The sequence below is a fragment of the Engraulis encrasicolus genome, unplaced genomic scaffold, assembly GCF_034702125.1.
Source record: "Engraulis encrasicolus isolate BLACKSEA-1 unplaced genomic scaffold, IST_EnEncr_1.0 scaffold_111_np1212, whole genome shotgun sequence".
NCBI lineage: Eukaryota > Metazoa > Chordata > Actinopteri > Clupeiformes > Engraulidae > Engraulis > Engraulis encrasicolus.
Genome location: NW_026944592.1, coordinates 148,007 through 157,358, shown reverse-complemented (window position 1 = coordinate 157,358; position 9,352 = coordinate 148,007).

Below are 9,352 nucleotides of genomic sequence, written 5' to 3'. Positions count from 1 at the left end.
GGTTTTAAAACACTCCAAACTGAAATGGTGGCCAACTTCCTGTTTTAAAATGACAAAATAGTCAAAACATGTCACTTCCTGTTGGGCGTGGCCATATCGTTATATGGACTTTATTGTGCGCCTTAGTGAGATACACAACTTAAAAAAAGTCCCGAGTCTCTAGCTCAAAGTAGATGTTGGCCCCGCCCCTAAACCAGTTTGGGGGCGTGGCCTCCTTTACAGGCATATAGAAAAGTTAGTATTCATTACATGCATACATGTGTGCGTTTGCACTGTTACAAAACACTCCAAACTGAAATGGTGGCCAACTTCCTGTTTTAAAAAGCCAAATATGTGACTTCCTGTTGGGCGTGGCCATATCGTTGTATGGACTTTATTGTTCGCCTTAGTGAGATACACAACTTAAAAAAAGTCCCGAGTCTGTAGCTCAAAGTAGATGTTGGCCCCGCCCCTTAATGTGTTTGGGGGCGTGGCCTCAATTTCAGGCATATACAAAAGTAAGTATTCATTATATGCATGCATGTGTGCGTTTGCAGGGTTTTAAAACACTCCAAACTGAAATGGTGGCCGACTTCCTGTTTTAAAATGACAAAATAGTCAAAATATGTCACTTCCTGTTGGGCGTGGCCATATCGTTATATGGACTTTATTGTGCGCCTTAGTGAGATACACAACTTAAAAAAAGTCCCGAGTCTCTAGCTCAAAGTAGATGTTGGCCCCGCCCCTAAATCAGTTTGGGGGCGTGGCCTCCATTTCAGGCATATAGAAAAGTTAGTATTCATTATTTGCATACATGTGTGCGTTTGCACTGTTACAAAACACTCCAAACTGAAATGGTGGCCAACTTCCTGTTTTAGAATTAGATACCTAAATTCATGGAGCCGCCATCTTGGCAAATTACGAGATATGAAAAATTCCTTCGCAATATATCATCTTCAATGCCTTGAGCTCATGTCCACAGAATATGAAGTCAATACGATGTACGGTGTAGGACAAGTACGTAAAAGTACGTAAAAAATGCCAAAAAATGCCAAAAAAGTCAAAATATCTCACTTCCTGTTGGGCGTGGCCATATCGTTGTATCGGACTTTATGATGCGCCTTAGTGAGATACACACCCTAAAAAAAGTCCCGAGTCTCTAGCTCAAAGTATATGGTGGCCCCGCCCCTAAACGCTTTCGGGGGCGTGGCCTCGTACCCGTGTTCCATCAGGGGTTAATATTCGGCGTCTGAGTAGCGGGGGGAATCTAGAATGTGTGTACCAAGTGGCGGAAGTGTACGAGCACCGGAAGTACCCGAGAAATGGCCCAACGTTACAGACTACTAAGGAGAATAATAATAATAATAATAATAATTAAAGCCGCAAGCGGCGATGACGGGCCCTCGCACGTACATTGCAGGGGCGGGGCATGCCACCTAGCATGTTGCTATGCCCCCCCCCAAAAATGGAGTATGTATGATGTTCGGTTCACGAGATATTGAAGGATTACACTTTTCCTGCAGTTCCTTTGCCTACCACATGGTGGCGCTATATCTTATCTACATTTCAGGCTTATAGATGTGTTAGTATTCATTATGTGCATACATGTGTGCGTTTGCACAGGTTTAAAACACTCCAAACTGAAATGGAAGCCAACTTCCTGTTTTAAAATGCCAAAAAAGTCCAAATATGTCACTTCCTGTTGGGCGTGGCCAAATCGTTGTATGGACTTTATTGTGCGCCTTAGTGAGATACACAACTTAAAAAAAGTCCCGAGTCTTTAGCTCAAAGTAGATGTTGGCCCCGCCCCTAAACCTGTTTGGGGGCGTGGCCTCCATTTCAGGCATATACAAAAGTAAGTATTCATTATATGCATGCATGTGTGCGTTTGCAGGGTTTTAAAACACTCCAAACTGAAATGGTGGCCAACTTCCTGTTTTAAAATGACAAAATAGTCAAAATATGTCACTTCCTGTTGGGCGTGGCCATATCGTTATATGGACTTTATTGTGCGCCTTAGTGAGATACACAACTTAAAAAAACTCCCGAGTCTGTAGCTCAAATTAGATGTTGGCCCCGCCCCTAAACGTATTTGGGGGCGTGGCTTCCCTTTCAGGCCTATACAAAAGGTAGTATTTTTTGTATGCATACATGTGTGCGTTTGCACGGTTTTAAAACACTCCAAACTGAAATGGTGGCCAACTTCCTGTTTTAAAATGACAAAAAAGTCCAAATATTTGATTTCCTGTTGGGCGTGGCCATATCGTTGTATGGACTTTATTGTGCGCCTTAGTGAGATACACAACTTAAAAAAAGTCCCGAGTCTTTAGCTCAAAGTAGATGTTGGCCCCGCCCCTAGATGTGTTTGGGGGCGTGGCCTCCATTTCAGGCATATACAAATGTAAGTATTCATTATATGCATACATGTGTGCGTTTGCAGGGTTTTAAAACAATCCAAACTGAAATGGTGGCCAATTTCCTGTTTTAAAATGCCAAATATGTGACTTCCTGTTGGGCGTGGCCATATCGTTGTATGGACTTTATTGTGCGCCTTAGTGAGATACACAACTTTAAAAAAGTCCCGAGTCTGTAGCTCAAAGTAGATGTTGGCCCCGCCCCTAAATGTGTTTGGGGGCGTGGCCTCCATTTCAGGCATATACAAAAGTAAGTATTCATTATATGCATGCATGTGTGCGTTTGCAGGGTTTTAAAACACTCCAAACTGAAATGGTGGCCAACTTCCTGTTTTAAAATGACAAAATAGTCAAAATATGTCACTTCCTGTTGGGCGTGGCCATATCGTTACATGGACTTTATTATGCGCCTTAGTGAGATACACAACTTTAAAAAAGTCCCGAGTCTCTAGCTCAAAGTAGATGTTGGCCCCGCCCCTAAACCTGTTTGGGGGCGTGGCCTCCATTTCAGGCATATAGAAAAGTTAGTTTTCATTATATGCATACATGTGTGCGCTTGCACTGTTACAAAACACTCCAAACTGAAATGGTGGCCAACTTCCTGTTTTAGAATTAGATACCTAAATTCATGGAGCCGCCATCTTGGCAAATTACGAGATATGAAAAATTCCTTCGCAATATATCATCTTCAATGCCTTGACCTCATGTCCACAGAATATGAAGTCAATACGATGTACGGTGTAGGACAAGTACGTAAAAGTACGTAAAAAATGCTAAAGTCAAAATATCTCACTTCCTGTTGGGCGTGGCCATATCGTTGTATCGGACTTTATGATGCGCCTTAGTGAGATACATACCCTAAAAAAAGTCCCGAGTCTCTAGCTCAAAGTATATGTCGGCCCCGCCCCTAAACGCTTTTGGGGGCGTGGCCTCGTACCCGTGTTCCATCGGGGGTTAATATTCGGCGTCTGAGTAGCGGTGGGAATCTCCAATGTGTGTACCAAGTGGCGTAAGTGTACGAGCACCGGAAGTGCCCGAAAAATGGCCCAACAAGGCTAAAGACTAAGGAGAAAAATAATAATAAATATAGCTGCAAGCAGCAATGCGGGGCCAAGCAGAAAGTCCGCCTAAGTCGCCATGGCAACCGAAAGAGCTGAGCAGGCAGACTGTCAGAGACACGCATAGTTATTTTTTACAAGCAGAAATATACCTTGAAATTTGATATGTGACCTGCTGGTTTCGCTAGCGAGTGAGCTGGAGACCTGAAAGTTCTTATGGGGAGTCATGTTATAGCCAAGAAAGAAAGTAAAAGTTTCTGACTGTGGGTTGCTGAGATATGACCTCACTTCCTGTTTGGCGTCTATTTGGAGGAAATTGATTGACTGTTACGGCCAAACAGTAAAAGATGTAATGAAACCCTTTTAGGGATCTATTCAAAGTGACCCAGAGATCATGTGTATCAAGTTTTGTAACAGTCTGACTAAATGTGAAGGATAAGGGGCATTTTATTGATTTTCATCAAATCCAAAATGGTGGATATTCTATAACTGCAGATGTGACGTCAAAGTGTGCGTTGGATTTGTCTTGGCCCAAGGATTCCAACAGTACCACCAGATTTATTATCGAGCGTGCAGTTGAAAAGCTACAGGCAGAAATGTAGCTTAAACATTGCCCAGCTGGTGGCGCTAGAGATTTTGAGCTCTGATTTTCTGGTGGTCATGGGATGGGCGAGAATGACTGTGACAATTTGCAGAAGATTATGACCATGGGTTCCCAAGATATGACTTCACTTCCTGTTTGGCGACGTTTAGGCTGTTTTTAGTGAAAGTGAAAGCCCATTGGGAAACTCCAACTCCCATTGTCATTGTGACACAGCACTCCACAGCACACTGCACACAACGAATAAAAGATATAAAAAATTGAAGGCATACATTTTGTTAGGCTCAGTCCAGAGATGCTATACAAGTAGGAATGTACATCACAGTTTGACAGGTCAACACACTATCTCCACCCCAGCTGCAGAGACATTAATTCATGTGTTCATTATATCCAGACTTGACCACTGCACAGCATCTTGTATGGCCTCAAGTCCACTGTGCTTCGAATACTACATGTTCAAAACATTGATGCCCTGCTACCAACATGCTCCCACTCTAGAGATAATTTCACCCCAATCCTCTGTCATCTTTTGATCTTTACAGAGCCTTGTCCATTGCTGCTCCCCACCCTATAGAAGACACTCCCACTGTTCATCAGTAACTGAGTAACTGAGCTGTCTATTCAGCACCATCTCCCTTAAAAAACTTGACACATTCCCTTTTTACCATGTTTATCTATTAAATATACATGTTGATAAATAAATAAATACATATGCATGCATACAAGCATACATAATAGGAAAATAAACAAAACAACAAATATCGTGTATTAAAAAAGAAAAATAGGCTACCCTTTCTCCTAACTCTTACAAAGTTGAAATTGTGATGCACGCTTTCAATGAAGAATATTACTCATAGAGCATCAAGAAAACATCCCATGGTGTTGTGCATGTATGGTGGTTGGGTGTTAATTTGAATCATTTTTTCCCCCTTTTTTTCTTGCTGTCATCCTCTGTGTTTTTCTGGTTTTATTTTTTTTTTGTGCCGATACACGTTATGACCAATAGATGGCAGTGCAAGACTAGATTCGATTCTGAGTAGCCTTTTCCAGAGAACTGATACAGAGTTGAGATTGTCAGACTGAACGGCATGGTTGAAAGGCACAATCTCCCGTTGACAATTCAACTCTATTAATTGCTAATTTGACTCACATAATATTGTGATAGGCCACCGCTCATCTTCTTCTTCTTTTTATACTCACATAATATTGAAATAAAATTTAAACAATGAATTAATTAAATTCACTCAATGTGATTTAAAACTACATGTAGGCCTGCCCACGTTGTTTGTTTAATGTAAAGTAAACTATGGTCAATTGAAATAACAGCAGCCTCACTATTTAAAGTATTGACTGCTTAAAGTCTATGTGAAGAAACTTTCAACCATCCGCAGCAAAGTGAGTTTGGGTGGATTGGATCCCCCCTCTAAATGTGGGTAAAAAGGTTCAGCCCGCACTCAGTCACTGCGTCCAGCTTTGAGCCTTCCGTTTCCTTCCTTCGTTTGTTGAAAAAACAGCAGCCTCAATATTTAAAGTATTGACTGTTTAAAGTCTATGTTAAGAAATTAATACAATTTAACTTTCATCCATCAGCAGTAAAGTGAGTTTGGGTGTATTGGAATCCCCCTCCAAATGTGGGTAAAATGGTTCAGTCCACATTCAGTCACACCTGCGTCCAGCATTGAGCTTTCCTTTTCCTTCGTCTGTCGACAAGGTAAGCCACGTTCATTTCATCTTCGCACGAAGGTGCTATTTTTGTCTTCTTTACTGTTGTAACATGTAGATAATGAACACATAAGTGTTATAACGCTATTATGTGTAATTATGAAGACAGTTCCAGTATGTGCGATCCTGTATTGTTTCACCTCACCCATGTGCCACTGCAGCTTGAAAACAGAGCATTTTAACACGCGATTAGCATGAATAGCAGAGTACTGTTTAAACCGTGTGGGTGGATTAAAGTTGAGTCTGTTTTCCAAAATGTTGCGTGTGGCTGTTGGTAAGACTTTCTACGTTAGCCTGTTTTTCTTTTTTCTCGCTGTGAACCAGTGAACTTTTTTTCTGAGAGAAGTTTTCTTACTGGGGTCTAAGATGGCTAATGGATACCGTAGCCATTTTTTAGTTTGAGGCAAAGTTGTGTAAGAAGACATCCCAAGTTTAAAAATGCATTTCAGGGAGATGCCCCCGACAAACAAAATGGCATTAGTTTTTTTTTTTTAAAACATTTGTATGCTTATGTCCTTTCTATCCTTCAGTCTGCATAGAACACTTGCCTACTGTTTTTTCCCTGGGTACTTGAGCAGGGCATCATACTGTGTGTTCTCGTGTGTGCTCGTGCAAGTGTGCTCCTGCAATCTATTTGAAATATTCCACGCATGCTGCGCCATCTTTGTCTTGCATTGCCAATGGGGGGGTTTGCACAGTTTAAAATCAGGGATATTTTATATGACTAGCGGGATTCAGGGAGTCACTTAATATTAGGGAGACTTGGGATGTCTGAAAGTGTGTGTTACTAACATCTTCTTTTCTTTTGCCTTTGCCATGTGGATCAGAAAGGTAAATATGGTATTATTCATCTTTTTTTGCCTCAAAAAATCAGTCCTCTTCTACCATTTAAATTGAATTTTCACCTGCATGTTTGCCGGTTAATTTAAAACCTTGGCTGTAAGGTACTTGAACACATTTTTTCAACTGAACCACTGATGTATACAATAATATGGTAATACGGTGTAATAGGTATGGATTTTTTCTTTTGTAAGTTTAAGGTGTGGGAGTCAACTACATTGACAATTTGAACAGTTTTCTGATCTGCATTGAACTTAATTCAAGGTTTACTGGAAAATATAGACAGTGATTTAAGGAAATGAAACTGAATTTATGATGCATTTAAATGAAATTGGAAGGAAAGTTCACTCAAAAATATTTAATTAAGCAGTACTCTGAATTGTATTTGGCCGTAACCTATTTGCTAAGTGACATGCTATGAGGCCAATGCATACTGTAGACATGTCTTAGTGTGTGTGTGTGTGTGTTAAACTAACATCTTCTTCTCTTTTGCTTTTGCAGTTTGGAATCAGAACGGTAAATATTAATTTTATTCATCTGTTATTTTTTTCCTGAAGTTAAACGGTTCTCTTCTACCAATCAAACTGAGTTTTCTGTGGGTTGGTGATGGTTAATTTAAAAAGCTGTCTGTAAGCTACACATTTCACAACTGAATCAGCATTCCTTGGCATTGAACTTGAAATGGACCACCAACCTTGATAGTTTTCTGAGCCGCTGCTTAACTGCGTGCGCACCCCTGCACACGTGCACAGTCATGACTTGTCTGTAGGCTAAGTCGTAATTCGTCTTAAGTCTAAGTTGGAGATTTATACAATAACATGGCATTGTAAGAGAAGTCTGATAAACCAGACTAAATTTGACATTTAAATGTATAATTCAGTCTGGCACTGATGAATGGCCCATCGGGAGATGTTGGTGGAAACAACCCCGTTCTTTTTCAACCGTTGTCTGTAACTATTGTCTAACGCTTTGTCCTCACTCTCTGAAATTCCTGTCCGTTTTGCATCCAATGATTCAAAACACTTCTCCCGTTGTGCTTGGTCTGAGCAGATTCAGTCCATGGTATCAGTCACATCAGACTGCTCTTAATATATCTGCACATTGAATGAGCAGATTCAGACCAAATTATCAGTCAGTCAGACTTTACTTTATATAGTACAACGTGTGGCGTTAGCTCGCCTTCGTATTTATTTCAATTATTTATTATTGATTTTTAAGTGAATTTTGTTACCTGTACTGGCCATAAAATAGCCATAGTTGCTTACTTGGCCATAAATTCAAACAAACAAATACCTCACCCTCTTGTCACCAAAAGGTGTAATTGTATGTGAATACCTTCAGTGACTGCACAGAGCTCAGTACTAATGTATCTTTAGCATGGTGTGCAATGTGGTAAACTGTTAGATGAAAGCAAGGTGATGAAAATCTAACTTTAAGCTGATGCAAGTGTCAAATATTTGGTGTAAAGGAGCTGTAAATTGTATTTGGCTGTTGCCTATTTGCCAAGTGACTAATGCTAAGAGGTCAATGCATGTTATAGCCACGTCTTAATTTGAGCTGAAGTTGTTTAAGTGTGTCACTAACTAAATGTATCTTTATCTTCTCTTTTGCCTGTGCACTTTGGAGCAGAAAGGTAAATATGATTATTAATCTGTTTTTACATTGTTGATATGGTTATATTGAACTTGAAGTGGACCACCAATCTTGGTAGTTTTCTGAGTCGCTGCTTAACTGTGTGCACAACCTTGCACACGTGCACAATCATGACTTGTCTGTAGGCTAAGTTGTAATTTGTCTTAAGTCTAAGTTGGAGATTTATACAATAATATTTCGTTGTAAAACAGTCTGATAAACCAGACTACATTTCACATTGAAATGTATAATTCAGTCTGGCACTGATGAATGGCACATTGGGAGGTTGTTGGTGGAAACAACCCAGTCCTTTTTCAACCGTTGTCTGTGCCTATTGGCCAACGCTTTGTTGTCACTCACTGAAAATCTTGTCCGCTTTGCATCCAACGATTAAAAACACTTCTCCTGTGTTGTGATTGGTCTGAGCAGATTCAGTCCATAGTATCAGTCACATCAGACTGCACTTAATACAGTAGTGTGTGCGGCTCGCTCTCTTGTTACCAAAAGGTTTTAATGCATTTCATTTGTAATGCTGTCGGTGGCTGCACAGAGCTCAGTACTAATGTTTATTTACGGTGCAATACAATAAAATGTTGATAGTTCAGTGCTGACGATCCATCTATACTCCATACTATACTCCATCATCCATGAATCTGTCCAAGAAGGTGACATTACACTTGTCTTTAGGTAGTCCTTATGTACTCAATTGGTTTTTGGATTTTTGCTTGATCTTTGTTGCATCAAGAGTATGATGCGACAATGTTTTGTTTTTTTCTTTCTGTATTTAACTCAATTTATTGAATCTGTGTGACTGCACAAGAGTTTCTATGTGCCTGGGCTACTCATTCATGCACAAATGGCTAATAAAGAACTTTGATCTTTTTTTTTAATCTGTCCTATTATGCTTGAACCTATTACACCAAGTCAGGCTTTTTCATGGCCCTATAATGCATTATCCAATCAACACATTGAATCAGCATATCCAGTCTGAAGTATCATCCAGATTTTGGAGGCTGCTAAGAGCTCAGTAGTAAAGTATCTTAACCCTTTAAGCGCCAAAGTCGCAGAATTGCGACGGTACGTCATCATGAACAAAAGCGCATGTA